Source organism: Lygodium microphyllum, chromosome 28, assembly GCF_053477565.2.
Source record: "Lygodium microphyllum isolate KBCC chromosome 28, Lygodium_microphyllum_v1.1.10, whole genome shotgun sequence".
In the NCBI taxonomy this organism is placed as follows: Eukaryota; Viridiplantae; Streptophyta; class Polypodiopsida; order Schizaeales; family Lygodiaceae; genus Lygodium; species Lygodium microphyllum.
Window position 1 is genome coordinate 69002032 of NC_141162.1, and position 27713 is coordinate 69029744.

The following is a 27713-nucleotide window of genomic DNA, read 5'->3' on the forward strand; positions in this document are numbered from 1 at the left end:
CACTAGCAGCTCACTTCCAGTCCTTCCACTACCCTTCCACCCTTTGAGGCAGACATTGCAGTTCATGCTTCACACTGCCCTCACACCCCTTGAGGCGGACATTGCGGTTCGTGGTTCGTGGTGGCTGACCTCTTCCTTCTTCAGCAAGGCACACTGGTATCCATGGCTTCTTTACCAATAGATGACCAGACTACTGGGTGCTCCTACTGTAGCATCACCAAACACACCACCAATACTTGCCGACTTCGACCTTTGCTCCCCACCCCTCCGGAGTACATGCGTCTTCCACCAGGCACTCCTTGTGCCACCTCTCCTTCCTAGGCCACAGCGATTGTTCTGCATCAACTATCAGAGTACTATGCTCAAGGCAATAAGACACATCCGATGCGCACTAAGTCCTTTCGAGCACATGGAGGTTTGATTGGCGCTACAACCTCCTGGAGACTGTCGCAATGCCAGCAACAGTCTTTTCCCACTTATTTTTAGGTACAGTGGCTTCCACGACCTACGAATCTCCAATCCGCTCCATCGAGAGATGGTGATTGTTTGATACTGTCTCCTCGTCCATCTGCTCCTTCGAGAGACAGTGGTGGCTGCTTGACTCCTTCCTCTTCTTTGGCTACCCAGTCTGCTCCACTAAGAGACAACAACTGTTGCCCACCTCTTGCTCATTCTGAGCCCCACCCTTCCCCACCCTCGGCTACTCAAGTTCAAGAGGCTACCTTTGGGAGCTCTTTAGCACCCCGGATACCTTCTTCGGCACGACCGGCGGCACTTCCTTCATCATTAGACATTTCAGAGTCCGTGATCCATGAGTTTTTGGATTCCCTATCTACTTCAGAGGGGGATTCTGAGGGGGATGTTATTTCTTTGCCCTCAACGGGGGCATCTACTTCTTCTTCAACTTTAGCGGAGGGCCCTCCACCTCCCACCTCAAAGGGGAAACCTACTCCACATGAAGTTTTTCACTCATCCTCTTCTTGGGGTAACTGTCTTCAACCAGTCATCTTTTCTACTGATACCCAAGATCTTCAGGTAACACCTAGATCGGGACCTCGAAGGTTCAGCCAGCCGTGACTTGGTGATGAGACCTTCATATTCCTTGCAGCATGGATGCACGAAGCTAGTGGCTTCTCTCCCGAGGTTGAGTTTCGGGTTCTCCAATTCACTCTGTCTACTGTTCTTTACTGCATATGTCACAAGACTGTGACAACTATTACCTTTTTGTTGATTTCTTTATTATATATCTTATTTGGTTTTTCTTTTTGGAAGGATCCCTCTTGAAATCTAAACGTCTGAGTTGCATGGCCAGTATGTGAAACGAACAGGAATGTCTAGTGAGTCAAGACTAGACAGTTAAGGTCCAGTACAAGTCTGGAAGAGACTGATGGCACTGTAGATTGACAAGCCTGGAAGAGACTTGTGAAAGTGTATATGGACAAGTGTGTTGAAGAACTAGCCTGGTAGAGACTAGTTCAAACTGAAGATTGACAAATCTTCAAGAGATTAATCCATGTGGGGTCATCAATGGAAATTCACTTTCAGTTGAGCTACATTACAAATTTCGATGTAGCCATAGTCTACAAAGATGGTCAGAAGACTAGTGGGATGCAATGGAAGCACCTCCTAAAATTTAGGGAGTTACTATTTTTGGACCTCAGAATCTGTTCGCGTCATTATCTTCATTTTTGCACGAGGATTAATCCTCCAGTCTGTGCCGAGGCCAAATTTTGAACCAAGGATGGAGAATTTTGGACCGGAAGGTTGGAACGGGAAATATCTTCCAGTGTTGCCACTTGGCACAAAGTTGTGCACTTACCTCTTTAAAGAGGTCTGGAGTGCAGTTTTTGGGCTAAAAGAGGCTCATTTGTGAGGAACAGCTGCAGATGGAGAGCTCGAGAGCTGGTCTACCTTGTCTATGATGCACAGAGGGCTGGGCTTGCTTCCTACTCTCTCTCTCTTTCCCTGACAGTATGGTTATGCTACAAAATCAAGGGCCTTTCTTCTAATTCAGGTACAGCTGTGTGGAATATGTTGTTTTTGCGTGAGGCAAGAGCCTCTTTTCTCCAGGAACAGGAGCAGTTGTTTGCTGCCCACAAGCAGGAATAGGTGAGTGTGGTAACCTCACCAAGCAAGTGTCTGAAACAGCACTATATCAAAACTGATTCTGGACTGTTCAGAGGTTATTTCAGAGCCCAATTGATGTCAGAATCAAGGGGCACTTGGCCCAGATGATGCAGGACAGTGCAGGGAACAATATGAGCTGAGAACAGGTGTCAGAACAGGTCTGAACCAGTAATTACAGTGGGCTGAGCAGTACAGGGAACAGTATCAGTTGTAAACAGGTTCCAGAACAGGTCTGAACCAGTAAATACAGCAGGCTGAAATGGTCAATTCTGCACTCCAACCAGAAGATTCAGACTTGGGCATAGTTTCCCCTCCTGGTCAACTTGATTTGGGTCAATAATTGTACTGTTATGCTGTCAAATTTCACCTAGAACAGGTGAAAGACAGCCCATTGTACTTTCTTTCTTTTTAAAAATAAAGAAATACCGCAAGGGGAGCCTAACTTAGGGGCCAACAGGATGTCTGTGTGGCAACAGGAGCATTCTAGCTTCCTGTATTTCTTCTTGATTCTGTGTCTTTAAGTTCAGGTAAAGTGGGCGACTGTTAATTGGGTGAAAGCATTTATATATCTTGGTTGTACACTACCGCCCTTCCCAGTGAACAGGCCGGTTTCATGGTTCCATTGCCGAGATTGAATCACTTTTTCCCTAAAGAGTGAGCCAGGGTCTGTTTGGGTGTAGACACAGAATTGTGCATTATGGCTGATAGAAAGGAAGACACCAGAGAGGAAGCGTCTTCGTCACAGGAGATCCTTGTTGTTCATGAGGTGGGAGAGTCCTCTAGACCTCCACAGTTTGTTACTCCTCCTGTTATGGTTGAGCCACAAGTTCTTACGGCTTCTTCTATGGATGAAAACATTTTCAAGACTCGGTTAGTTGCTGCTGTGAGTATGTTTACTCAAGTGATGCAGAACCCAAGGTTTTTGGCATTTTTGCAGCCCTCCTTTCCTTTACAGCAAGTTGGGCAATCTGCAAAGATTTCGGATCCAGTAGAGGTCCAGGATAAGGGTAAGCATGCTGCAGATTCAGTGGAAACACCAAGACAGCTTGCGGAGTCAATGGAGATTGCAAGATTGGTTCCGACTGTCCAGGAAGAGGTGGCAGAAACGCTAGTTACACAGGCATTGCCAGTTCAGCTCGCCACTTTACAGCAGCCAAATGTTGGTTTAAATGGACAAGGAAACAGTTTTCAAGCTTTACCACAGGTTTTCCCACCGACCTCTGTACATCCTGGGTACTTTGGAGGTGGATCTGTATTTCAGAGTATGGCCGGTTACGCGCCTGGAAACCAGATTTATGTACCAGGAACAGTGTTTGGGGGTACACAGGGTTTTATGCCAAACCCCATGTATGGCAATATAGGCATGCAACCTGGATTTCAGGGTGTTCAGGGCAATTTTGGCATGCCACAGGGCACTTTTGGTATGGCTGGTTATCAAAATCAGCAAGCACGTATTGTGTCTACAAGCCCTGTAGTCAGTGGTCCGGCAACTCCTATGCCACCTGTTAGTGTTCCTATGTTACAGGCATATCCTACGGACCCTTTGATGGCTCATGAGAAGCCAAAGCCATACAAGGAAGGTGGTATAGCCGTACAGTTTGACATCTTTCAAGGATTTGAAGATAGGACTAAGGCTCTTTCTTTCTTACAGCAGTTTGATGCCGCATTTGCAGGAGGGAACTTTACAGAGCCTTCTAAGGTCCGGAGAGCTACCACTTTTCTTAAGGACAATGCTAGTCAGTGGTGGAGTACACTGTTGATGTAAGGACAGGCTCCTGCCACTTGGACTTACTTTAAGCAAGTATTTGCTTCTGCTTGGTTGACCAATGAATTTGAGATTAATGTTATGTCAGCTTGGCACAATTTGGATGCATCTACATGCAAGGATCTGGAAGACTATAACAAGAAGTTTTGGGAGGCTTTACTTTCAATCACTTCTTACAGGGTTGTGCCATTGACTGAGCAGATAGAGAAATATTGCTGTGGGCTGCCCAAGGAACTTCGGAATTATTGTACAAAGAACATCTGACGCGCTGGACTTTTCTTGTCATAGAGATTCTTGATTTTATTCCACAACTGCCATGCACTCTGTTCTTCCTCAAATACATTGTAATGAACCTGTTTTGTGAGAGATAATACAATAGTGGACTTGCATAACTCATCAAGCTCAAACCATTCCTCATCTAGCATAGTTGCAGGCGGCTGCCCGCTCAACCTCAATGGTTTGATTTGCGATTTCTGCACCAACACCTGCCAAATCTGGCTCTTCCAATAAGAGTAATCCGTACCATCAAGCTTAGTGATGTTGAAAATAGCATGATCAGTGGACGAACTTGCCATAATGCAGGTCACCACTTTGACTCAGTTAATTGAGAATGCCACCACAGGAAATGCATTATTGTTGGGACAGACAAGTGGTTTTGGGGGCAGCATTAAACAGGACAAATCTGAGAAATTTTCAGCAAAGAAGCCATTTGGTAAACAGGTCTCTCAGATTTCTCAAAGCACAGGTAAACCTTGGCAGTTCAAGAAGAAGCCAGCCAAGTTCTTTGGACAGCAACCAAAGGACCAGAAGAAACCTTTTGTGTGCAAGTCTCTTGAAGAGAGAAAGGCTTTAATGGCTGAGAGGAAGTGGTTTATCTGTGAGCAGATTGGTCATATTGCGTCTAACTGTCCGGACAAGAATAAGAGATCAGCTGATGATGATAAAGAGGACAGGAAAGGAAAGAAGCCCAAACCTTCAGCAGGTTTAGTGCCAGATATGCTGGGAGGCAAGCCACACTCGGATGCTAATGAGCTCTGCAGAGCTTGGGGTAAAGTTAGGGATCAACATGTACTTATTTTCTTTGATCTTGGAGCTAAGGCAAACTTTATCTCACCAGAGTTGGCTTCTACTTTGGGCATCAGAGCAGATGAGATGGGCTACACAGCAGAGGCAGGGTTGGCATGTCCTGGCCACTCAGAGTCTGTGACACCCATTCTTGGAAAGCTGCGACTTCATGTACAGTCTTATGTTGATGCAGAAGAATTTTATATCATGCCACTTGAAGGCTATGATGTCTTGTTGGGAATGCCATGGATGTTCAGAAAGCATGGTGTGATGGATGCCTTTAACATGACACTGACTTTGGAACATAGGGGAAAGACTCATGTGCTTGATGTGAAGCTTAAAGGAGAGTCTGTACCTGTTGTATCGGCTTCTGCCATTACATCTGTAATAAAGAATCATCTTTCTGCGTACTTGATTTTTGCACGTGATATCAAGGATAATGATGAGTCAAATTTCTCTATGTTAAATAGAGACAGGTCTACTTTCTTGTCTCAATTCAGTGATTGTTTTTCTCACTCATTACCATCACAATTGCCACCAGAGAGGTCTGAGGATCATGCAATAGATTTGGTGCCAGGCAGTAGCCCACCAAATAGACCTCTGTATAGGGTTAGCGCAGCCCAACAAAAAGAGATCTTGAGCCAGGTGAATGAGCTGTTAGAAAAAGGTCTGATTCAGCCAAGTTTATCTCCCTTTTGCTCACCAGTGCTTTTAGTGCAAAAAAAGGATGGCTCTTGGCGCATGTGCATAGATTATCGAGCGTTGAACAAGAGTACCATCAAGAACAGGTTCCCCATTCCAAGAATTGACGACATCCTTGACCGTCTGGAAGGAGCGTCAATTTTCAGCAGGATAGATTTGAAGAGTGGATACCATCAGATCAGGATTAAGCAAGAGGATGTGCATAAGACTGCATTTAGGACCACTTTTGGTCTCTATGAGTTCTTGGTAATGCCATTTGGACTTACTAATGCTCCTGCTACGTTTAATCAAATGATGGACAGGATTTTTCGTCCATACAGGCAGTTTGTTGGTACATTCTTTGATATGATTGTCTTTTCAAAGAATGAACAAGAGCATAGAGAACACTTGAAAGCAGTCTTTGATGAGCTTTGTAGTAATAGGTTGCTTATCAATGGCAAGAAGAGTGAGTTCTTCTTGGAAGAAATTCAGTTCCTGGGGCACATAGTGTCAAAGGATGGTGTCCGAATGGATCCTGCTAAGGTTGAAGCAATTAGAACATGGCCAGATTTGAAGATTGTCCATGATGTTAGAAGCTTCTTGGGTTTGTGCTCTTACTACAGGAGGTTCATTCGCAATTTTGCAGCGATTGCTTCACCTTTACATGCTTTACAGAAGAAATGAGTCTCTTTCCAGTGGACACAGAAAGAGATTTCAGCTTTTATTCTTCTTAGAGAAAAGATGACTTCTAGTCCAGTGATCATCCTGCCAGATCTTAGGAAGTCATTTGTTGTCCAATGTGATGCCTGTGGCAATAGCATTGGTGCAGTGTTAATGCAAGATGGCCGGGTAGTGGCTTATGAAAGCAGAATCTTGCGAGGGCCAGAAAAGACTATGCAGGTCTATGAGAAAGAATTGTTGGTTGTGATTCATGCGCTTTCTTGTTGGAAACACTACCTACTTGGGGCAGATTTTGTTATCCAGACAGATCATCAGATATTGCGTTCTTTCTTAACTCAGACTAAGCTGTCAGAAAAGCATATGCGTTGGGCAAACTTTTTGTCAATGTTTCATTTTCAGATTGTGCATGTGGAAGGCAAAAAGAATGTTGTGGCTGATGCTTTATCAAGAAAGCCACAAATTTCAGCTGTGTCAATTCCTTATCATCATGAGCTTGATGATATGAAGGCACAGTATGCTGATGATGAAGATTTTGCAGGGATCTTTGATCAGCTTGTTAATGGACAACATCATGAGCATTATCTTCTCAAGGATGGTTTCATGTTGATGCATGGTAGACTATGTGTGACTATGCCATTGAGACGGAGAGTTATGACAGAGAGTCACTCTCCACCGTATGCAGGGCATCGTGGTATTGATGCAACAGTCAAAGCAGTAGAGACATTCTTTTATTGGCCTACTTTGAGAAGAGACGTGGATGCTTTTGTCCGGCAGTGTTTGATTTGCCAGAAGGTCAATTTTGATAGGCAAAAAGCACCAGGGCTTTTATAGTCATTGCCTACTCCAGATAAACCATGGGAAAGCATAGCTATGGATTTTATCTTTGATCTTCCAAGGACACAGACAGGAAATGATGGGATATGGACTATTATTTGCAGGTTTAGCAAACAGGCTCATTTTATTCCTATCGGGAAGAAGATAAAACCACATCAGATGGCACGTTTGTTTATGTGCAATGTCTTCAAGTATCACGGTATGGCACAGTCTATTATCAGTGACCGTGATCCACGGATGACAAGTCTATTCTGGAGAGGCATATTTGAGAACATGGGCACAATGCTTAAGTTCTCATCGTCACTTCATCCACAGACTGATGGACAGTCAGAAGAGGCAAATTCTACTGTCTTGGATCTGCTTAAGTGCTATGTGTCAGAGCACAAGTCAAAGTGGGAGCAGTATTTGCCTTTGGTCGCCTTTGGTCGAGTATGCATACAATAATACTATGCATTTGTCAACAGGCAAAGCCCCTTTTGAAATTGTTGAAGGTGGTAAAAAGGTTCCTCCCATTTTACATACAAAGGATAAGATCTTTCAGGCAGATCGGTATGTGCAGAGTATGGGTGAAATGTATCAGAAAGTTAAGCATGCCCTTGAAAGGACTCAGGCAAAGCAAAAGAAAGCTGTTAATCATCGCCGTCGTGAATTGTTGTTTTCACTTGGTGATTGGGTAATGTTGCGGTTTGAAAAGGCACGCTTAAAGAAGCGGTAAGGCAAGGAAAGTCTTTTCACTAAGCTTAGTATGTGATACTATGGGCCTTTTCAAGTAACAGAGAGGATTAGTGATGTCAGCTATAGGCTGAAATTGCCTGACAATTGGAAGATTCATAATGCTTTCCATGTAAGTTTTCTTAGACCCTATGTGGGTGATGTGCCAGAAGATATGCCAGCTGAGGAACAGCCCGAAGTTGAGGAACTTCATGAAATTCTTGTTCCAGAACAGGTATTGGCACACAAGGAAAGGAAAGTGAAAGGCAAAGTTGCTAGAAGGTATTTGGTTAAGTTCAAGAACTATCCAGCTATAGAAGCTAAGTGGATGGACGAAGGTGAACTTGCAGAGTCACCTAATGTGTTGGAACTTTACCTTGAAGCATTTCGCTTGCAACCTACCTTGACCCCTTGTATCTCTAAGCTGAAATAGATTGTCAAAGTGACAATTGCTCAAGAAAGAAATTATGTACAGAAATAGATTTTGTGCAGGTTAACACTTATTGTGTCCATATGGTTTTCTCAGTGCTAAAGAAGTAAATATTGCTTGCAAGAATACAGTTTTTACTTCTATTAAATTGAATACATGTTGTAACAATGGTTACTCGATCGGGCATGTATTTTGTGAATTGACTCGGTGGGGATATCATTTTGATGTACCGGCCACTAGATCTCTAGTCAGGGTGATGTGGAGTCATCAAATGACAATCTGTCACTATGGGGATATCATTGTGGTGTACCGGCCACTATATCTGGAAACAGTGATGTGGAGTCACATGATGATAGTCTGCCATGTTTCACAGTTAGAACATACATGTGTTAACAGTGTATTCAGTTCACAATGTTGACTGATAGCATGTATGTGTTATACATGTGCTGCCAAGTGTAAGTTCACTGGGTTAGCTAGAAGCATGTATGACATTCATGCAAACGAGGACGTTTGCGATTTCTAGAGGGAGGTATGTCACAAGACTGTGACAACTAGTACCTTTTTGTTGATTTCTTTATTATATATCTTATTTGGTTTTTCTTTTTGGAAGGATCCCTCTTGAAATCTAAACGTCTGAGTTGCATGGCCAGTATGTGAAACGAACAGGAATGTCTAGTGAGTCAAGACTGGACAGTTAAGGTCCAGTACAAGTCTGGAAGAGACTGATGGCACTGTAGATTGACAAGCCTGGAAGAGACTTGTGAAAGTGTATATGGACAAGTGTGTTGAAGAACTAGCCTGGTAGAGACTAGTTCAAAGTGAAGATGGACAAATCTTCAAGAGATTAATCCATGTGGGGTCATCAGTGGAAATTCACTTTCAGTTGAGCTACATTACAAATTTCGATGTAGCCATAGTCTGCAAGGATGGTCAGAAGACTAGTGGGATGCAATGGAAGCAGCTCCTAAAATTTAGGGAGTTACTATTTTTGGACCTCAGAATCTATTCGCGTCATTATCTTCGTTTTTGCACGAGGATTAATCCTCTAGTCTGTGCCGAGGCCAAATTTTGAACCGAGGATGGAGAATTTTAGACCGGAAGGTTGGAACGGGAAATATCTTCCAGTGTTGCCACTTGGCACAAAGTTGTGCACTTACCTCTTTAAAGAGGGCTGGCGTGCAGTTTTTGGGCTAAAAGAGGCTCATTTGTGAGGAACAGCTGCAGATGGAGAGCTCTTGAGAGCTGGTGTACCTTGTCTATGATGCACAGAGGGCTGGGCTTGCTTCCTACTCTCTCTCTCTCTCTCCCTGACAGTATGGTTATGCTGCAGAATCAAGGGCCTTTCTTCTGATTCAGGTACAGCTGTGTGGAATATGTTGTTTTTGCGTGAGGCAAGAGCCTCTTTTCTCCAGGAACAAGAGCAGTTGTTTGCTACCCACAAGCAGGAATAGGTGAGGGTGGTAACCTCACCAAGCAAGTGTCTGAAACAGCACTAAATTAGAACTGATTCTGGACTGTTCAGAGGTTATTTCAGAGCCCAATTGATGTCAGAATCAAGGGGCACTTGGCCCAGATGATGCAGGACAGTGCAGGGAACAATATGAGCTGAAAACAGGTGTCATAACAGGTCTGAAACAGTAATTACAGTGGGCTGAGCAGTATAAGGAACAGTATGAGTTGTAAACAGGTTCCAGAACAGGTCTGAGCCAGTAATTACAGCAGGCTGAAATGGTCAATTCTGCACTCCAACCAGAAGTTTCAGACTTGGGCACAGTTTCCCCTCCTGGTCAACTTGATTTGGATCAGTAATTGTACTGTTATGCTGTCAAATTTCACCCAGAACAGGTGAAAGACAACCCATTGTACTTTCTTTCTTTTTAAAAATAAAGAAATACCGCAAGGGGCACCTAACTTAGGGGCCAACAAGGTGTCTGTGTGGCAAAAGGAGCATTCTAGCTTCCTGTATTTCTTCTTGATTCGGTGTCTTTAAGTTCACGTAAAGTGGGCGACTGTTAATTGGGTGAAAGCATTTATATATCTTGGTTGTACACTACCGCCCTTCCCAGTGAACAGGCCGGTTTCAGCAGATTCCCTTTCCGATGGAAATCTTAGATCTTCGGGATTCTCTACATCTTCTTCCTCCTCTTCTTCTTGCCTTCGTCCCTTGGTCAGCATGGAGCCACCTCCCAAGATCGAGTATGGGCATATCCTTATGGTTCTTAGCACCACACAAAGTCCGGCATTCCCCCTATGCATTGTATGATTTCATCATCTATGTACTAGGGCGCTGGGGCAAGTGAACAATTTTCCCACGAGGGACACTGTCCAAGTGGCACCTGCTGCATAAGCATTCTTCAGCATGTAGCATTGCATCTCCACCTCACTCTTCTCTTATTCCCCTTTTTGGGCCTGAGAGGGGGTGTTGAGAAACCCTTCACCCGCAGTTTGCGTTTTTTGTGTTTCTACGTTTTGCGTTTAGGGTTTGCAGCCCCAAAAAAAAAAGGAGCGCCATCCTAGACTAACCATGCCTATTTATAGGCCACTCTCTCATTCATTTCCTTACGGCTGATTCATTCAATCTGTCACCTCTTCTCTCCAACCTCTCCACTTCCCTCACACCCCTTCAGAAGGACATTGCAATTCGTGGTTCCTGGCTATCTTCATCATCTTCCTTGTGCTACAGCACCCTTATTCCCTTGTATCACATTCACTCCATATTTCAGAACTTCATCATTCCATTCATCAGAGTTTCTTCTCTCTTCTCTTCTCTTCTCCATGTTTGCCGAGTTCACTCCGTGTTCCTCCCCACAAACCCTATTGTCTCGCTCGTACGTCATCTTTTGACAGGCACAACACCAAAACCTTAAGTCACAGACCCCCACCCCTCAGTCGGGCAACCCCCAGCAAGGGAGACAGGGTAATGGCAAGGGGCAATTTAAAGGTCAGACTCATACTACCACCGCTCAACCATCTTTGTCGACAGCATTCTCAGCTCTAGAGGGCTTGTCCGACTGGTCTGCAGCAGCCCACATTGTCTCCATAGAGACATCAGATGCGAGTCTCGTCCACATCTGTGAGTTGCCTCCTGACGAGGTTACCGCAGAGGCCCACTCATCACAGCCGAGCACTTCAACTCCTGTTTGAATTGTGAACAATGGAGCTACACATCATATGACTTCTATAGCGGACATTTTCCGTTCCCAAGCCCTTGCAGCCGAGTGGGTCCGGGTAGGAAATAACTCGTCGGTCAAGATTCAAGCTCAAAGTTGCATCAGTTTTGCCACTGACAAGGGTCCAAATCTGGCTTTGCTGGACAATGTATATCATGTCCCTCAACTTGGGGTGAACTTGTTATCTGTTCAGAAGCTTTGCCGGTTGGGGCGAGCAGTCTTCTTTACAGCGACTACAGTCGAGGTCCTTAACTCTCAGACTAGTTTAGTGATTGCTCGCGGTGAGGCACAATCTAATGGCCTATACCACATGACACATTTTCCGACCGAGCCAACAGCTGAGGGCTCCATGTTCCATAGCTTTCAAGCCCTAGCCACATCTCAAGAGCCTACGAACAATGAGCGCCTTTGGCATTTTCGCTTAGGGCATCTTGGTTATGACTCTCTTTATGAGTTGTCACACCGTGAGCTGGTCGAGGGCCTTCCACACCTGAAGCTAGCTCGAGATGTCTATAAAGCATGTCAGCTCTCGGAAAGCAGCACCGTACCCCATTCCCTAAGCAAGCCTCACATCGTACTTGGGCACCTCTTAGATTAATTCATGTTGATCTTTGTGGGCCGACATCCACTACCACCTTGAACGATGTGTTGCACTTCTTTTTTATAGTGGATGATCATTCCAGATACATGTGCGTATACTTTCTCAAGCATAAGTTAGATGCTTTCATATACTTTTCTACTTGGGTGCTACTGGTTCATAACCAAACTGGTCATCATGTCGGTTGCATGAGGAGTGATAGCAGTGGTGAGTTCATCTCCCACGAGTTCTCCAAGTTTCTACAAAAGCATGGCATCTCCCACCAACTCACCTCTACCAACTCCCCTTCTCAGAATGGAGTTGTCGAGTGCAGAAACCGGACAATCATGGAAATGGCACGCTCTATGTTGTTCTCAACAGAGCTTCCTGAGCGCCTTTGGGTCAAGGCTATTAACACTTCGGTATACATCCTTAATCGGTGCCCGACTACGGCTCTTCCTCAGAAGACCCTGTATGAGGCATTCTTTGGCTCTCGGCCTATTATTTCCCACTTCAGAGTCTTCGGGTGTCGTGCGTACACACACACGCCTGATGACAAGATAGGAAAGCTCACTCCCCAAGCTACTCTCCTTAATTTTATGGAATATTCCTCTAAAGCAAAAGCCTATCATTTGTTTCATCTTCGAACAAACAAGGTGCTCGTTAGGCGGGATGTCGTCTTTGACGAGAGGGATGTCATACAGTCCTTTGCACCGGATTCCGATCCAATTCCTTCTTCCACATCATTAGAGATCATGCCTACTGAGCCTGGTCTACTTCCCACTCCTGACATTTCCGCAAATTCTTCCACTCCCAGGTCCCCCTTGACAAGACCCGTTACCTCGCTCATACCCCAGCAAACCATGCGAGACTCGGGGATCCTACCACCAGATTCCACTCCGAAGGTACCTAGAAGATCTGCCCAGCTTGCTCCTCAGGCATCATTTGCGTAGTTGTTTACAGCTGATTATATAGCGCATTTTGATCTCGATACATGGCAGGAGGTGTTGTGCTAAGAAATGCACTTAGTCACTTAAACAACCCCAAAACATACTTATTTAAGGCTTATTTTAGCCAAAACCCTAAAATGGGAATCAGATAGAGAGAGTTAAGTGAGAGAGAATCTAGAACCCTAATTTTCTATAAATTGGCAGCCAGCCCTCCACTCTTCCCTCAATCTCGTTTTTGCAGATTTCAGGTATTTCAGCTTGCTGCCCACACCCCATTCGCGAAGGACATCTTAGCTGAAGCTGTCCATTGCTGTCTCCATCAATTAGCGTCTGATTTCCAGCCCTCTTCATGCAGTTTGGAGCTGATTTCAGTCAAGCAACTGTTGTTGCTGTGCAGACCTGCTGTCGTGCAGCCTACCACATCATCACAGTCTTGCTGCCTACGTTTTCAGTCTCTCTCTCTCATATAGGCTGTACTATCTACGTTTTTAGTCTTTCTCTCACATGTTGCCTACGTTTATAGTATTTCTCTCTCTGCAGGCTGTCCTGCCTGCGTTTTTTAGTCTTTCTCTCACCTACTGTCTGCGTTTTTAGTCTTTCTCCCTCCTCACTGTTGTCTGCATCAGATCTAGCTTCTCACTGCTGCGTTTGCTGGTGTTCAACATCTGGAGGCTGCCTTGCTGCGATTCGGGATCCGTTTGGAGTACGACACACTCTACAGCTCATTATCCCTGCCCTGATCCTTGAGATACAGGAGTTCAAGGTTCAATATTCATTCACTACATAGTGTGTTTGTTGCATGAGTATCGTATTATTCAGTAGTTATATCACTTTATTTATTCATTGTGTTCATAGTCTCTGAGTTACCCTAACCCTAACCGAGTTCTTTTATCACTCTGTGCTTTGTCGTACGGTTTCTGTTTATGTTTCTGTGTTAGGATATTTCTTAACATGGTATCAGAGCCTGGTATTCTCCGAGAAACCTAGGCCTTTGATCTGAAAGCTCTACACAAGAAGCAAGAACAACAGTAGGTTCAAATGACTTCGAACATGTTATATTTATAAGGTAAATTAAGGGAAACATGCATGAGGCATGACCGTCCGGGGTCTTGGGCGCCCGAACGGGGTTTAGGGGAGCCTAGAATTAAAAAGAGTCCAAGAATAGTAGGACTCGCTAAGGTTTGATGGCTAGCAATCGGATCACAATGAGTGTGGCCAGCAATGAACTAGGCAAGGCTGGGAGGTGAAACAAATCTCGTGCTCATTTTTGGATTGGACTGCTTTCCTCTAGTCTTCTTCATCTTCTGAGTCTGACATTGGTATCATAACCGCCATCACATCTTGTTGGAGCGTTGGGTTCTCATCTTGCTAGTTATTGGTGAAGTTTTTCTTTCCGGCGATTACAGGTGTAAGGGTTACACAATCCGACTGACATGACACGTCACCTGTCAGTCGTTCAAGGTCGTCGCCCATCGTCCGTCAATCGTTGAAGATCTCCACACGAAGTTGTAACTCGTGGTTGTGCCACGTCACGTTAGTGTGACACGTAACAGGCAGATGAAAAGCGTGAGGCGATGGCTGTAAGCAACCGTGACGAAAAGCGTGAGGCGACCGCTGTGAGACGGACGGAAAAACGTCAGATGGTACTTCAGGTGTTACACATCATACGACTGTCTTTGAGGAGTAGTTTACAGCAGGATCGTGTCCACCCGATTGAAGTCAGGAGTCAGATCGTTATCAGCTTACTGAAGTCAATCAGACCCGTTTTTTTTTACATAGAAGATATACCGGTTGTTCCCATGATTCTTCCGTTTCTATCACAGAACTTCATTTCCAGCATGACTAGTTTACTACTCTAGTCCGGGAAGACAAAAAATGGTTCCTTTCTCTTCGGGCTTATTAATAAAACCAGCAACAGTAGCCCTGCCATTAAAACCAGGGAAGTACTTTACTTTGTATGCAAATTTTTTATCTTTGCTTTCCAATTCCAGTGTATTAATGGCAAAAAAAGGGAAAGAGGGAGTAATGGAAGGTTCTAGTTCTAAGGACCACCCTATGGTAGATCCCCATGAATCAGAAATGCAAGAAGAACAGTGGGAAGAATTCTTTGCTACACGAGAACAATTTGATGATCTTACTGCTCGTGTGCAGGCTCAGGGGGTTCAAATGGAATTTTTTACTCAAACACTCACTGAAATAAAATCTCAATTAACTTTATTGTTAAAAAGGGATAAAAATAAGATAGAAACCTCGGATGTCCCATCTTCATCGAAAGATTTAGATGTGACTATGCGAGATCCTAAGGAACCCCACCACAAGTTGAGGGATAATCCAGTTCTAAAAGATATGAAACTCCTTCAGTTTCACGGGGAGGAAAAAGATAGAAATAAAGATACAATCTTTAATTTTCTCCAAAAATGGAAAGATTTACATAAACTTAAAAATACTCCACCACATTTCCAAGCACTGGAGGCTAGTTTAACTTTGGGGCCCAAAGCGTATAAATGGTGGCGAATTTTAAAGGAGGCAAATAAAATACCTGAAACTTGGGCTCAATTTGAATCCGTCTTTTTGAAAGAATTCCTTCTTGAAAATGAAATGGAAAGAAATTGGGAAGATTGGGATTATGTCAGACAAAAGGGAAGACCCTTGCTGACATATCTGGAGGAATATCGTGAGATAATCCTCAAATTGGAAGGAATAGATGAATTTCAAAAGACAAGAGGATTCATTAGGGGACTAGATAAAGCCTGTAAAAAGGAAGTAAAAAGGAGTTCACCTAAGACGCTGGAAGAGGCAATTAAATTTGCATTAATCAATGAAGATAGTATGCGTCCAGGTACACTCACTAGTCTCAATGATACGGAGCCCAAGTCTAAGGAATTGGAAACCTCAAAATTTGTGAGCAAATTTAAAAGGAAAATGCCATTTTTAAGGGTAAAAAACAACCTTTTGAAAAGAAACAATATGTGAGGCCAAAGTTAAGTCCTAATGACTTTGATAAGGCCAAAAAAGAAAAGCTATGTTTCAATTGTCTATCCCCTAACCATGCTGCTTGGACTTGCCCTCAAAAGAAAAAGCGGGAAGATAAAGGAAAGGATAAGGACAAGGGCAAGGGAAAAGAAAAACAAATCCATGTAGTGTAGACCTTAGAATTAAAGGGGCATGAAAGGTATAAATCTTTAGGGCTCTTGCACATGGATGTACAACACAAGTGTTGTATGTCAACTTCTATGTGGCAGCCTAGCTTTGGGCCACATGATTTAGTTAGAGTGCATAGATTGATAACCAGAAAGAGGGTTAAATAACTCTACTACACATAATTTTATAAATTATCCACTTGTCAAAAAATTGAAACTTCCCCAACAAAAGAGTGGGCATCAATATGTTGTTCGTATGATGCAAGGTCAAGATAATAAAATATGGGATACAATGGTATCCAATTTGGAAATTGAGATTCAAGGATATAAAGATAAACTTGATTTCCAAATTATGAATATGGAAAGAGTTGATATTGCTCTAGGGAGGGAGTGGCTATGGGGATTGGAACCATCCTTAAAACGTAGTTATCATCATAATACACTGGAATTTGAAAGAGATGGTAAGACTTTTGTCATTCAAGGTGAACATGAAGTATCTGATAATCCTTTGTTGTGTTCCACTGAGGTTCAGAAGCTGATAAAGAAGGAAGCTTGTGAGGTATATATGTTATGGTCTCTTCCAGTACAAAACACTTTTACTTTCTGTAATATAAAGCAACAATTTTCTTATGTTTGTGAGTTGAATGTAAATAATGAATTAAGTAGTTTGTTAGATGAATTTAAAGATGTGTTTCCTTCTGATTTACCTAGTGGCCTTCCACCAGATAGGGGTGATATAAATCACCCAATTGACACAAATAAGGATACACACCCTATATCTAAACCACCGTATAAGTTAAGTGAAACACAGCACCAAGAAGTTGAAAGACAAATTAAGGATTACCTTGATAAAGGGTTTATACAACCCAGTAATTCACCTTGGGCTTCACCAATTTTATTAGTAAAGAAAAAAGATAGTTCTATGCGACTTTGTGTTGACTATAGAGCACTTAATAAAATAACTGTGAAAAATAAATTTCCTATGCCCAAAATGGAAGATCTTTTTGATCAATTACAAGGGGCAAAATTCTTCACAAAGATAGATTTAAGATCAGGCTATCACCAAGTAAAAATTAAAGCACAAGATGTTCCCAAGACAGCATTTCGTACTAGATACGGGCATTATGATTTTTTGGTGATGCCTTTTGGCCTCACTAATGCACCAGCTACCTTTATGAAGCTAATGAATAGTGTTTTACGGCCCTATCTAGGACATTTTGTAGTAGTCTTCTTGGATGATATCTTGATCTTTAGTAAATCAAGAGAAGAACATTTGGAACACTTACAATTAGTATTCCAACTGTTAAGAACACATTCCCTTTATGCGAAGAAAACTAAATGTGAATTCTTTGCACAAGAGGTCAAATATTTGGGGTATATTATCTAGAAATAGGGAATCAACATGGATCCAGAAAAAGTAAGGGCAATTATTGAATGGCCATCTCCAAGGAACCTGGAAGAGCTGCAGATCTTCCTAGGTTTATCTGGATTTTATCGTAGATTCATACGAGAATATGCCAAAATAGTTGTTCCAATGACAAACCAACTTAAAGGGAAAGGAAAAAGTTTTAATTGGGGAACAGACCAAAATGAAAGTTTTCAAAAACTTAAGGTAGCTATTGCTACAGCTCCAGTACTATTAATTGTGGATCCCAATAAACCATTTGTGGTTGAAGCTGATGCCAGTGATAAGGCGATAGGCGCGGTCTTATTACAAGAAGGTCGACCAATTGCTTTTGAAAGCAAAAAATTAGACCGTGCAAAACAGAATTATTCTGTTTATGAGAGGGAGCTATATGCAATAGTACATGCAATGAAGAAATGGAGGCACTATTTGTCGGTGCCAAACTTTTGATTTTATCAGATCATGAAAGCATTAAGTGGCTTAATGATCAACCGGATTTACACGGGCGTAAAGCCAGATGGGCCGAACTCCTCCAAGAGTTCAACTATGAGATAAGATATAGAAAAGGAAAGTATAATATAGTAGCTGATGCACTTAGCAGAATGCCCATCATTAATGAATTGAGTTTTACTCGGTTCACTTCCAACTTGCTTGAATTCTTAAAAGTGAAATGCCAAGTTGATCCGGCATATTCCAACATATGGGAAGCAATAAAAAATGGGGATCCAAATGAAAGTGCTTCTACTGAGGAAGGAATATCTGAGAATGTTCAACAAGGAAATGGAGCATCAGGGGTTGCTCAAACCGGATTCAAGTGGAAGAATTTTACCATTGATAATGGTTATTTACTCTACAAGGGTAGGGTATGTGTCCCGAAAGATACAGAAATTAGGCGCCAGATACTCTTTGAGTGTCATGATACCCCTAGCGCAGGACATCCAGGAGTTAATAAGACTTATAGTCTTATTAAAAGGCAGTTCTATTGGCTTGGAATGAATAAGGACGTCCTTGACTATGTGGTCAAATGTAATAAATGCCAGGTTAATAAAGCTGAAAGATTGAAAATGGGAGGACTTCTCCATCCACTAGAGATTCCTTCAGGAAAATGGGAGAGTATCTCCATGGATTTTATTGTTGCTTTACCCAGAACACAGAGGGGGCACGACTCTGTGTGGGTAATCATGGATAGGTTAACCAAAATGGCTAGGTTTATTCCAACTTCAACTGATGTTAAAACACCGGAATTTGCTAGATTGTTCGTAGAGAACATATACCGATTGTATGGCCTTCCGACAAATATAGTTTCTGATCGGGATAGAAAATTTGATAGTCAATTTTGGCGTGTGGTATTTAGGAAGTTGGATACTAAACTTAGCATGAGTACGGCGGATCACCCGCAAACTGATGGGCAAACTAAAAGGGTTAACCAAATCCTTGAAGATATGCTTAGGGCATATGTAAGTAAAAGGAAAACTAATTGGGAAGAGTATCTACCAATAGCAGAGTTTGCATATAATAGTGCCAAGCACTCTTCCACTAGATATAGTCCATTTATGTTAATGTATGGGTTTCAGCCCAGAGCTCCTTATGCATTATGCAGTACGACTGCATAAGGAAAAGGTTCAGGCAGCCAAAGATTTTTTGGAGGATATGAATAGTATGTTAAAATTTGCTCAAGAAAATATTAAAAAAGCTCAAAATCGAGCTAGAGCATATGCAGATTCTCGCCGAAGAGACATCTCCTTTGAAGAAGGAGAATTGGTTTATCTTAAGGTGCCTGAACAAACCAAAACCATGAAAACGGGACAATGTCCAAAGCTTTCACCAAGGTATTATGGTCCTTTCATAATACTTAAAAAGGTGGGAGAACTAGCTTACAAGCTCCAACTACCTGCTGGTAGTAAAATACATCCAGTTTTTCATTTAAGTAAGGTAAGGAAAAAGCTGGGTGATTTGGATAATCTAATCTTAAATGATAACATTGAGGAGCTATTAAATGACCAATCTAATCCACATGAACCAGAAAGAATATTAAATGTTCGTAATAGACGAACAAGGAATACTATTTATCAAGAATGTTTGGTTAAGTGGAAAGATTCTTCAAAAGAAAGCTCAACATGGGAGCGAGTAAGTACTTTAAAGAAAAGGTTTCCCAATTTACAATTAGACCTTCCAAGTATCGTTTTCGAGGACGAAACCGATTCCTAAGGGGAAGCAAATGTTATATTTATAAGGTAAATTAAGGGAAACATGCACGAGGCATGACCGTCCGGGGTCTTGGGCGCCCGAACGGGGTTTAGGGGAGCCTAGAATTAAAGAGAGTCCAAGAATAGTAGGACTCACTAAGGTTTGACGGCTGGCAATCGGATCACGATGAGTGTGGCCAGCAATGAACTAGGCAAGGCTAGGAGATGAAACGAATCTCGTGCTCATTTTTGGATTGGACTGCTTTCCTCTAGTCTTCTTCATCTTCTGAGTCTGACAAAACACAACAACACTGATTCAATCTCTAAGACCAACTATGCCGAGAACCGAGCGAGAGTGGGCCGATTAGCTTGCTCCACAAAGTTCCGACGTGGTGGATGACACTTCTGATTACATGGAAGAACCGCTAGGCAAGCTGGCCTCTGAAGAATATAAACTGATCATAGCTTATAGATGAAAGAAGATTGAGGAGCTCGATCGAATGATTGCCCTTCAAGAAAATCTCCTAAATGAAGGTATGCATTAATTTCTCCCTTCAGATTTTGCGCATTAGTCTGATGATGTTGCAGGGCCATCAAGACCTCCATCAGGAATGGGCCCCCCTACTGAAAAACAAGACCGAGAGTATGTTCATTTATTTCATCCACTTCCATCCACTCCGATGCAAGGTACGTTAGATTCATCTTTTGTGCCTTCTTCTTTTACTTCTTCTGCTTTGCAATATTCTAGTAAAAATCACATGGAAGAAAGAGTACAGTTTGTTGACTATGGAAAAGGTCCTCTTGAGGACCAATTCTTGTATGTTAACACACGTCATGGGGATTATAAGAAAAGCCAGGTACCTCTTCTTCTAACCTTCCTTCTTTTCAATCTACTTCACAAAATAAGAATGAATTTGGTGTTCCTTTTTCTTCATTGCATGTTGCATCATGATCTTCACATTTTCATTTCCAATCATTAAATGATAAAAATGAACAAAATGCATCTACACCTCATTTTCAAAACCCACCTATCCTACCACATTCATCCGCTGCTTCTCCACTTCCATTCACACCATTCACTTTTCCATTTCAGACACCTTATGTCGCACCGCACATCACACTGAGGGGTTATGGAAACATAGGTACATCCTTTAGGACCTCATCCTTACCTCTATCGGGTGGTGTTCCACCTACTTCACACACACTTTCGGGATCATTGCAGCCTGGGTATCCCCCCCAGTCTCTACCGAGTGTGGATCAGTTGACTCCACAGTTTGCCTCCATGGCTTTCTCTAGTGGACCTTCTGGTCAAACTATTGTGCCCCAATCTCACTTTAAACAAGGCTTCCGTGTCCCAATGCCTTCACATACACTAGCACCTTATGGAAACATTCATATTCTAGTGCCTCCACCTCAATCAACACTCATTGGACACTCACAACCTACTTCTACCTACCCATCTTTCCCCCCCCCCCCTCCCTCCTTCTTCTTATCAGACACATCCATCTCCACCATCTTACCCTTCACAATCTTATCCCCCACATCCATCTTACCCTACCTACTCGACACCTCATGGTTCTAGCTCGTCTTCTGCCAAGCAGGCATTTAATGACAAGACTCGTTTTAACGGGTCAAACTTTACTACTTGGTCGAACTTGATGAGACGTGTCCTTGACTCCCAAAACCTATGGGATCTTGTACAGGGGTTGGAACCCCAACCCGATCCCGCACTTGTTCCATACGAGATTGTCCGCTCATGGAAGGCTAGGAATGCCTCCGCTATTGTCAAGCTGATGCAGGGCTTAATGCCTGAGTTTCATTCTTAACTTCAGCATTTTGACTTAGTGTCAGAGTAATAGGCACATTTGACTGACCGCTATGCGGCTCGGGATAGGACCCATCGTATTAATCTTGACCATGAGCTTCAGCTTTTCAAAATCCCTAACCAGGATAACTTGAAAGTCAAGTTGGCTGAGTTTCGGCGTCTCCTCGCTGAATTCTCCACTACGAGGACTCCTAAGTCCTCTAACAATCAGGTTACATTGTTCCTAAACAAACTTCCTAGGAAATACTTCAATTTTGTGGAAGGCATAATTTCAAAACCTACCATGCCTACATTCTATGAATTTGAGTGTCAGTTGTTGCATTACGCATGGTTGTTCGATCAGTTTCATATGAATTCCTCTTCAAAGGGGGCCCTTGTTGCTCATTCTCAGAAAGGGCAACAAGGGAAGGGAAAACAAAACCAAACCTTCACTCAAACTCAAAATCAAAATCAAAATCAAAATCAAAATCAAAAGCAAAATCAATCCAAGGAATCACAAGGAAGATCCCAATCTATCAAACCTGAGTGGCAGAATGTACCTAAAAAGAATAGGTATTGCCAACATTGTCAAAAGGCTGGCCATTTTGACGACGAGTGTCAATCAAAGGCAAGAGGCATAGCACCAAAACCTGAGTCTTAGACCCCCGCCCCTCAGTCGAGCAACCCCCTACAGGGGAGGCAGGGTGATGGCAAGGGGCGGTTTAAAGGTCGGACTCACACTACCACCGCACAGCCATCTTAGTCGACAACGTTATTCACTCCAGAGGGCTTGTCTGACTGGTGTGCAGAGGCCCACATCCTGTCCATAGAGACATCAAATGCGAGTCTCATCCATATCTGTGAGTTACCTCCCGCCGTGGTTACCGCAAAGGCCCAATCCACACAACCAAGCACTTCAGCTCCTGTTTAGATTATGGACAGTGGAGCTACACATCACATGACTCCTATCGAGGACATCTTCCGTACCCGAGCCCCTGCAGCCAAGCGGGCCCGCGTAGGAAACAACTCCTCGGTCAAGATTCAGGAACAAGGTTGCATCAGTTTTGCCACTGATAAGGGTCCGGACCTGGCTACACTGGACAATGTATATCATGTCCCTCAGCTTGGGATGAACTTGTTATCTGTTCAACAGCTTTGCCAATTGGGATGAGCGGTTTTCTTTACGGCGACCACAGTCGAGATGCTTGGCTCTCTAACTAGTTTAGTGATTACTCGTGGTAAGGCATAGCCTAATGGCCTATACCACATGATACACTTTCTGACCGAGCCAACAGCCGAGGGCTCCGTGTTCCATAGCTTCCAGGCCTTAGCCATCTCTCGGGAGCCTATGAACAATGAGCATCTTTGGCATTTTCGCTTAGGGCATCTTGGTTATAACTCACTTTATGAGTTGTCACGCCGTGATCTGGTTGAGGGCCTTCCACGCCTGAAGCTCGCTTGAGATGTCTGTAAAGCTTGTCAGCTCGGGAAGCAGCACCGTACCCCATTTCCTCAACAGTCCTCTCATAGAGCTGAGACGCCTCTTAGATTGGTTCATGTTGATCTTTGTGGGCCGACATCCACTGCTGCCTTGAATGGCGCACTCTACTTCTTTTTTATAGTGGATGATCATTCTAGATACTTGTGGGTGTACTTCCTCAAGCATAAATCCGATGCTTTCACATACTTTTCTGCTTGGGTACTGCTAGTTCATAACCAGACTGGTCGTCATGTCGGTTGCATGAGAAGTGATAGCCGTGGTGAGTTTATCTCCCACGAGTTCTCCGAGTTTCTACAGCAACTTGGCATTTCTCACCAGCTCACCTCTACCAACTCCCCTTCTCAGAATGGAGTTATCGAGAGTAGGAACCGGACAGTCATGGAAATGGCACGCTCTATGCTATTCTCAGCAAAGCTTCCTAAGCGCCTCTGGGTCGAGGCTATTAACACTTCGGTATACATCCTTAACCGATGCCCAATTGCGGCTCTTCCTCAGAAGACCAAGTATGAGGCATTCTTTGGCTCTTGGCCTGTTATTTCCCACTTCAGAGTCATCGGGTGTCTTGCGTACAGACACACGCCTGACGACAAGATAGGAAAGCTCACTGCCCGAGCTGATCTTATTTTTGTGAAATATTCCTCTGAGGCGAAAGTCTACCATTTGTTCGATCCTCAGACAAACAAGGTGATCGTTAGGCGGGATGTCGTCTTTGACGAGAGGGATATTGTGCAATCTTCTGCACCGGATTTTGATCCAATTCCTTCTCCCACAGTATCGAAGATCGTGCCTACTAAGCCCGGTCTACTTCTCGCTCCCAACCTTCTCACAGATTCTTCAATTCCTAGGCCCCCTTCGCGAGACCTGTTACCTCGCTGGTACCAACAGAACTTGCGAGATTCGGGGATCCTACCACCAGATTCCACTACGGAGTGACCTAGAAGATCTGCCCGGCTTGCTCCTCAGGCATTGTTTGCGTCGCTGTTTACAGCTGATTACATAGCACATTCTGAGCTGGATACATGGTAGGAGGCTCTTCAACACCCTCAATGGCAAGCGGCCATGGAGAAGGAGCTCGAAAGTATTGACAGAAATGCGACTTAGACATTAGAAGATCGCCCGAGCCACAAGAAAGTCATCGGGACAAAGTGGATTTTTAGGACTAAGCTAAAAGCTGATGGGACTTTAGACAAGTAGAAGGCTCGCCTTGTAATGCAAGGGTTTGGACAAAAGCATGGCATTGATTATAAAGAGACCTTTGCCCCTACTGCACGCTTGACTTTCTTTCGGTTGCTACTCACGCTAGCCGCTCATCACGGTTAGCCTATACATCAAATGGATGTCAAGAGTGCCTTCCTCAATGGTTTTCTCGAGGAGGAGGTCTATGTGGAGCAGCCACCAAGATTTCCTTCTAGCAACCTGGGGAATAAGGTATTCCGCTTGCATAAAGCTCTTTAAGGGCTGAAGCAAGCGCCACAGTGTTGGTTCCATAGAATGGATGAGTTCTTATAGACTCATGGATACCATTCTACCCCTTATGACCAGTACACACTTCAGCTCGTGGACCAGTACACTACAGATCAAACACGGCCAATGGCCACGCCTCTTGATCCTACTGTCCACTTGTCGAAGGATTCCCTAGGACAGCCCTTCGATGACCATACCTATCGTTCTGTTGTAGAAAAACTTATTTGGTTAATTCACACTAGGCCAGATTTAGCTTACTCAGCTAGCATACTCAGTCAGTATTTCACACAACTAGAATGTCACATTGGACTGCATGTCTTCGTGTGTTGCGTTATTTGCGGGATACTTTTTCTTATGGCCTGACATATGGTTCTGGTTTATGTTTGCACGGGTACACTGATTCTGATTGGGCAAGGGATCCTGACACCCGACGTTCCCATAGCGGCTACCTCTTTACCTTGGGCACGGCTCCCATTTCTTGGTCCAGCTGTAAGCAGGAGACAGTAGCGGCTTCCACGGACAAGGTTGAATACTGGGCTCTCTTTGATGGCATCACCGAGGCCATCTATCTGAGGAGTCTACTGTCGACACTTCATTTACCATGTGACTCTCCCATACTTGTCTACTGCGACAACCAGAGTGCCATTGCCCTTGCGGGCAATCCGATCATCAAACCACGGACACAGCATATGGGAGTCCACTTTCACTTTTCCAGAGAGCAAGTTGAGATTAGCACTATTTGCCTAGAGTTTGTGCCTTCATCAGATAATTTTGCAAACATTTTGACCAAAGCGGTCAACCGACCGGTTCTTCAGTACCTCCTACCTAGGATCGGCTTGGATACACCCTCCCCTACTTCTTCAGCTTGACGGGGAGAGGGTGTTTCCCTCTTGCTTCCTCTTCCAGTTTGAGAGACGACGGCTTCTACTCTTGATAGTGACAGTGATGATGCTTACATTTTTTAGACATTACATTCATTTATTCTTTTGTATTGTATTATGGACATTTTTAACTTCATCCCCACTATCAGGATGACATGATTTAAAAGGGCACTTGGACAAGTGAACAATTCCCCTGCAAGGGCACTGTCCAAGTGGCACTGTTGCAAAGCATATTGCATGAGCATGTCATCTTGCATCTCCCTTTGCATTACCCCATACATTGGCATTCCGTTCATGTAAACATGCATCTGTGCGCATTTATCCCTCTTCGGTCTTTTGGAGTGGTTGACTCTAGGATCCACCATATTCATGGCATAACACATGGCAGTTCTCCTAAAAGGCAATTTCCCTACCCTTGCTTGCTTGCTTACTTTGCTTATCTTGCTAAGCCCATCATCATCTTTTTTGCCTCTACATATATTTACCACATGATTGGCACACACACACACTTTTATCATCCTTAGGCACTTATCCTAGTTCGTGTGACAGATTGGCTTGCTAGTTTTGTGAATGACTTGGGTTTAAAACTCTCTTTATCCTTTCCTATCTATCACTTAATCAGCTGCTTCCCCTATATTCCTTATGTATTTTCAAAACACTTTTCCAACCAAAAAAGCCAAAAAAAAACCCCAAAAAGAAAATCAAAACACAACCAACAAAGTCCACTTTATTATCCATCCGTCTTTATAGGACTTAGTAGGCCCTTGGGCAGCCGACGTGCACCCTTGGTCCGATGCCCTGGCCTCTCTGGGGTGATCACTTGGGCTCCCTTGGTAAGATAACCATCGCCTCTATAGTCTTGGTAGGCCATTGGGCAGCCGACGCACTGAAACCGGCCTTTTCACTGGAAAGGGCGGTAGTGTACAACCAAAACACATAAATGCTTTCACCCAATTTACAGTCGTCCACTTTACCCGAACTTAAAGACAGAATCAAGAAGAAAAACAAGAAGCTAAAATGCTCCCATTGCCACACAGACACCCTGTTGGCCCCTGAGTTAGGCGCCCCTTGCGGTATTTCTTTATTTTTAAAAAGAAAGAAAGTACAATGGGCTGTCTTTCACCTATTCTAGGTGAAATTTGGCAACATAGCAGTACAATTACTAACCCAAAACAAGCCGACCAGGAGGGGAAACTCTGCCCAAGTCTGAATCTTCTGGTTGGAGTGCAGAATTGACCATTTCAGCCTGCTGTAATTACTGGTTCAGACATGTTCTGAAACCTGTTTACAACTGATACTGTTCCCTGTACTGTTCAGCCCACTGTAATTACTGGTTCAGCCCTGTTCTGACACCTGTTCTCAGCTCATATTGTTCCCTGCACTGTCCTGCATCATCTAGGCCAAGTGCCCCTCGATTCTGACATCAATTGGGCTCTAAAATAACCTCTGAACAATCCAGAATCAGAACTGATTTAATGCTGTTTCAGACACTTGCTTGGTGAGGTTACCACCCTCGCTTGTTCCTGCTTGTGGGCAGCAAACAACTGCTCCTGTTCCTGGAGAAAAGGCTCTTTCCTCATGCAAAAACAGCATACTCCACAGTTGTACCTGAATCAGAAGAAAGGCCCTTGATTCTGAAGCATAACCATACTGTCAGGGAGAGAAAGAGAGACAGTAGGAAGCAAGCTCAGCCCTCTGTGCATCATAGACAAGGTAGACCAGCTCTCAAGAGCTCTCCATCTGCAGCAATCCATCTCCCCTTTCACAAATGAGCCCCCAACCATCAAAAAAACTGCACGCCAACCCCTCTTTAAAGAGGTAAGTGCACAAATTTGTGCCAAGTGGCAGCACTGGAAGATATTTCCTATTCCAGCCTTCCGGTCTAAAATTCTCCATCCTCGGTGCAGAATTTGACCTCCGCACAGACCAGAAGATTGATCCTCGTGCAAAAACGAAGATAATGACGCGAACAGATTCTGAGGTCCAAAAATAGTAACTCCCTAAATTTTAGGAGTTGCTTCCATTGCATCCCACTAGTCTTCTGACCATCTTTGCAAACTATAGCTACATCCAGATTTGCAATGTAGCTCAATTGAAAGTGAATTTCCACTGATGACCCCACATGGACTAATCTCTTGCAGATTTGTCCATCTTCACTTTGAACTAGTCTCTTCCAGGCTAGTTTTTCAACACACTTGTCCATATACACTTTCACAAGTCTCTTCCAAGCTTGTAAATCTACAGTGCCATCAGTCTCTTCCAGACTTATACTAGACCTTAACTGTCCAGTCTTGACTCACTAGACATTCCTGTCCGATTCACATACTGGCCATGCAACTCA

The 27713-nt window shown here is 43.6% G+C and overlaps 1 protein-coding gene and 1 pseudogene across 11 annotated transcripts in view; one reads left to right on the plus strand and one right to left on the minus strand.

Moving 5' to 3' along the window:
• The window catches only part of LOC148011570 (uncharacterized), an 89216-nt gene that overhangs the window by 48265 nt on the left and 13238 nt on the right, over positions 1 to 27713 (minus strand). The window lies entirely within an intron of this gene.
• Positions 2825 to 7868, plus strand: LOC148011571 (uncharacterized; annotated as a pseudogene).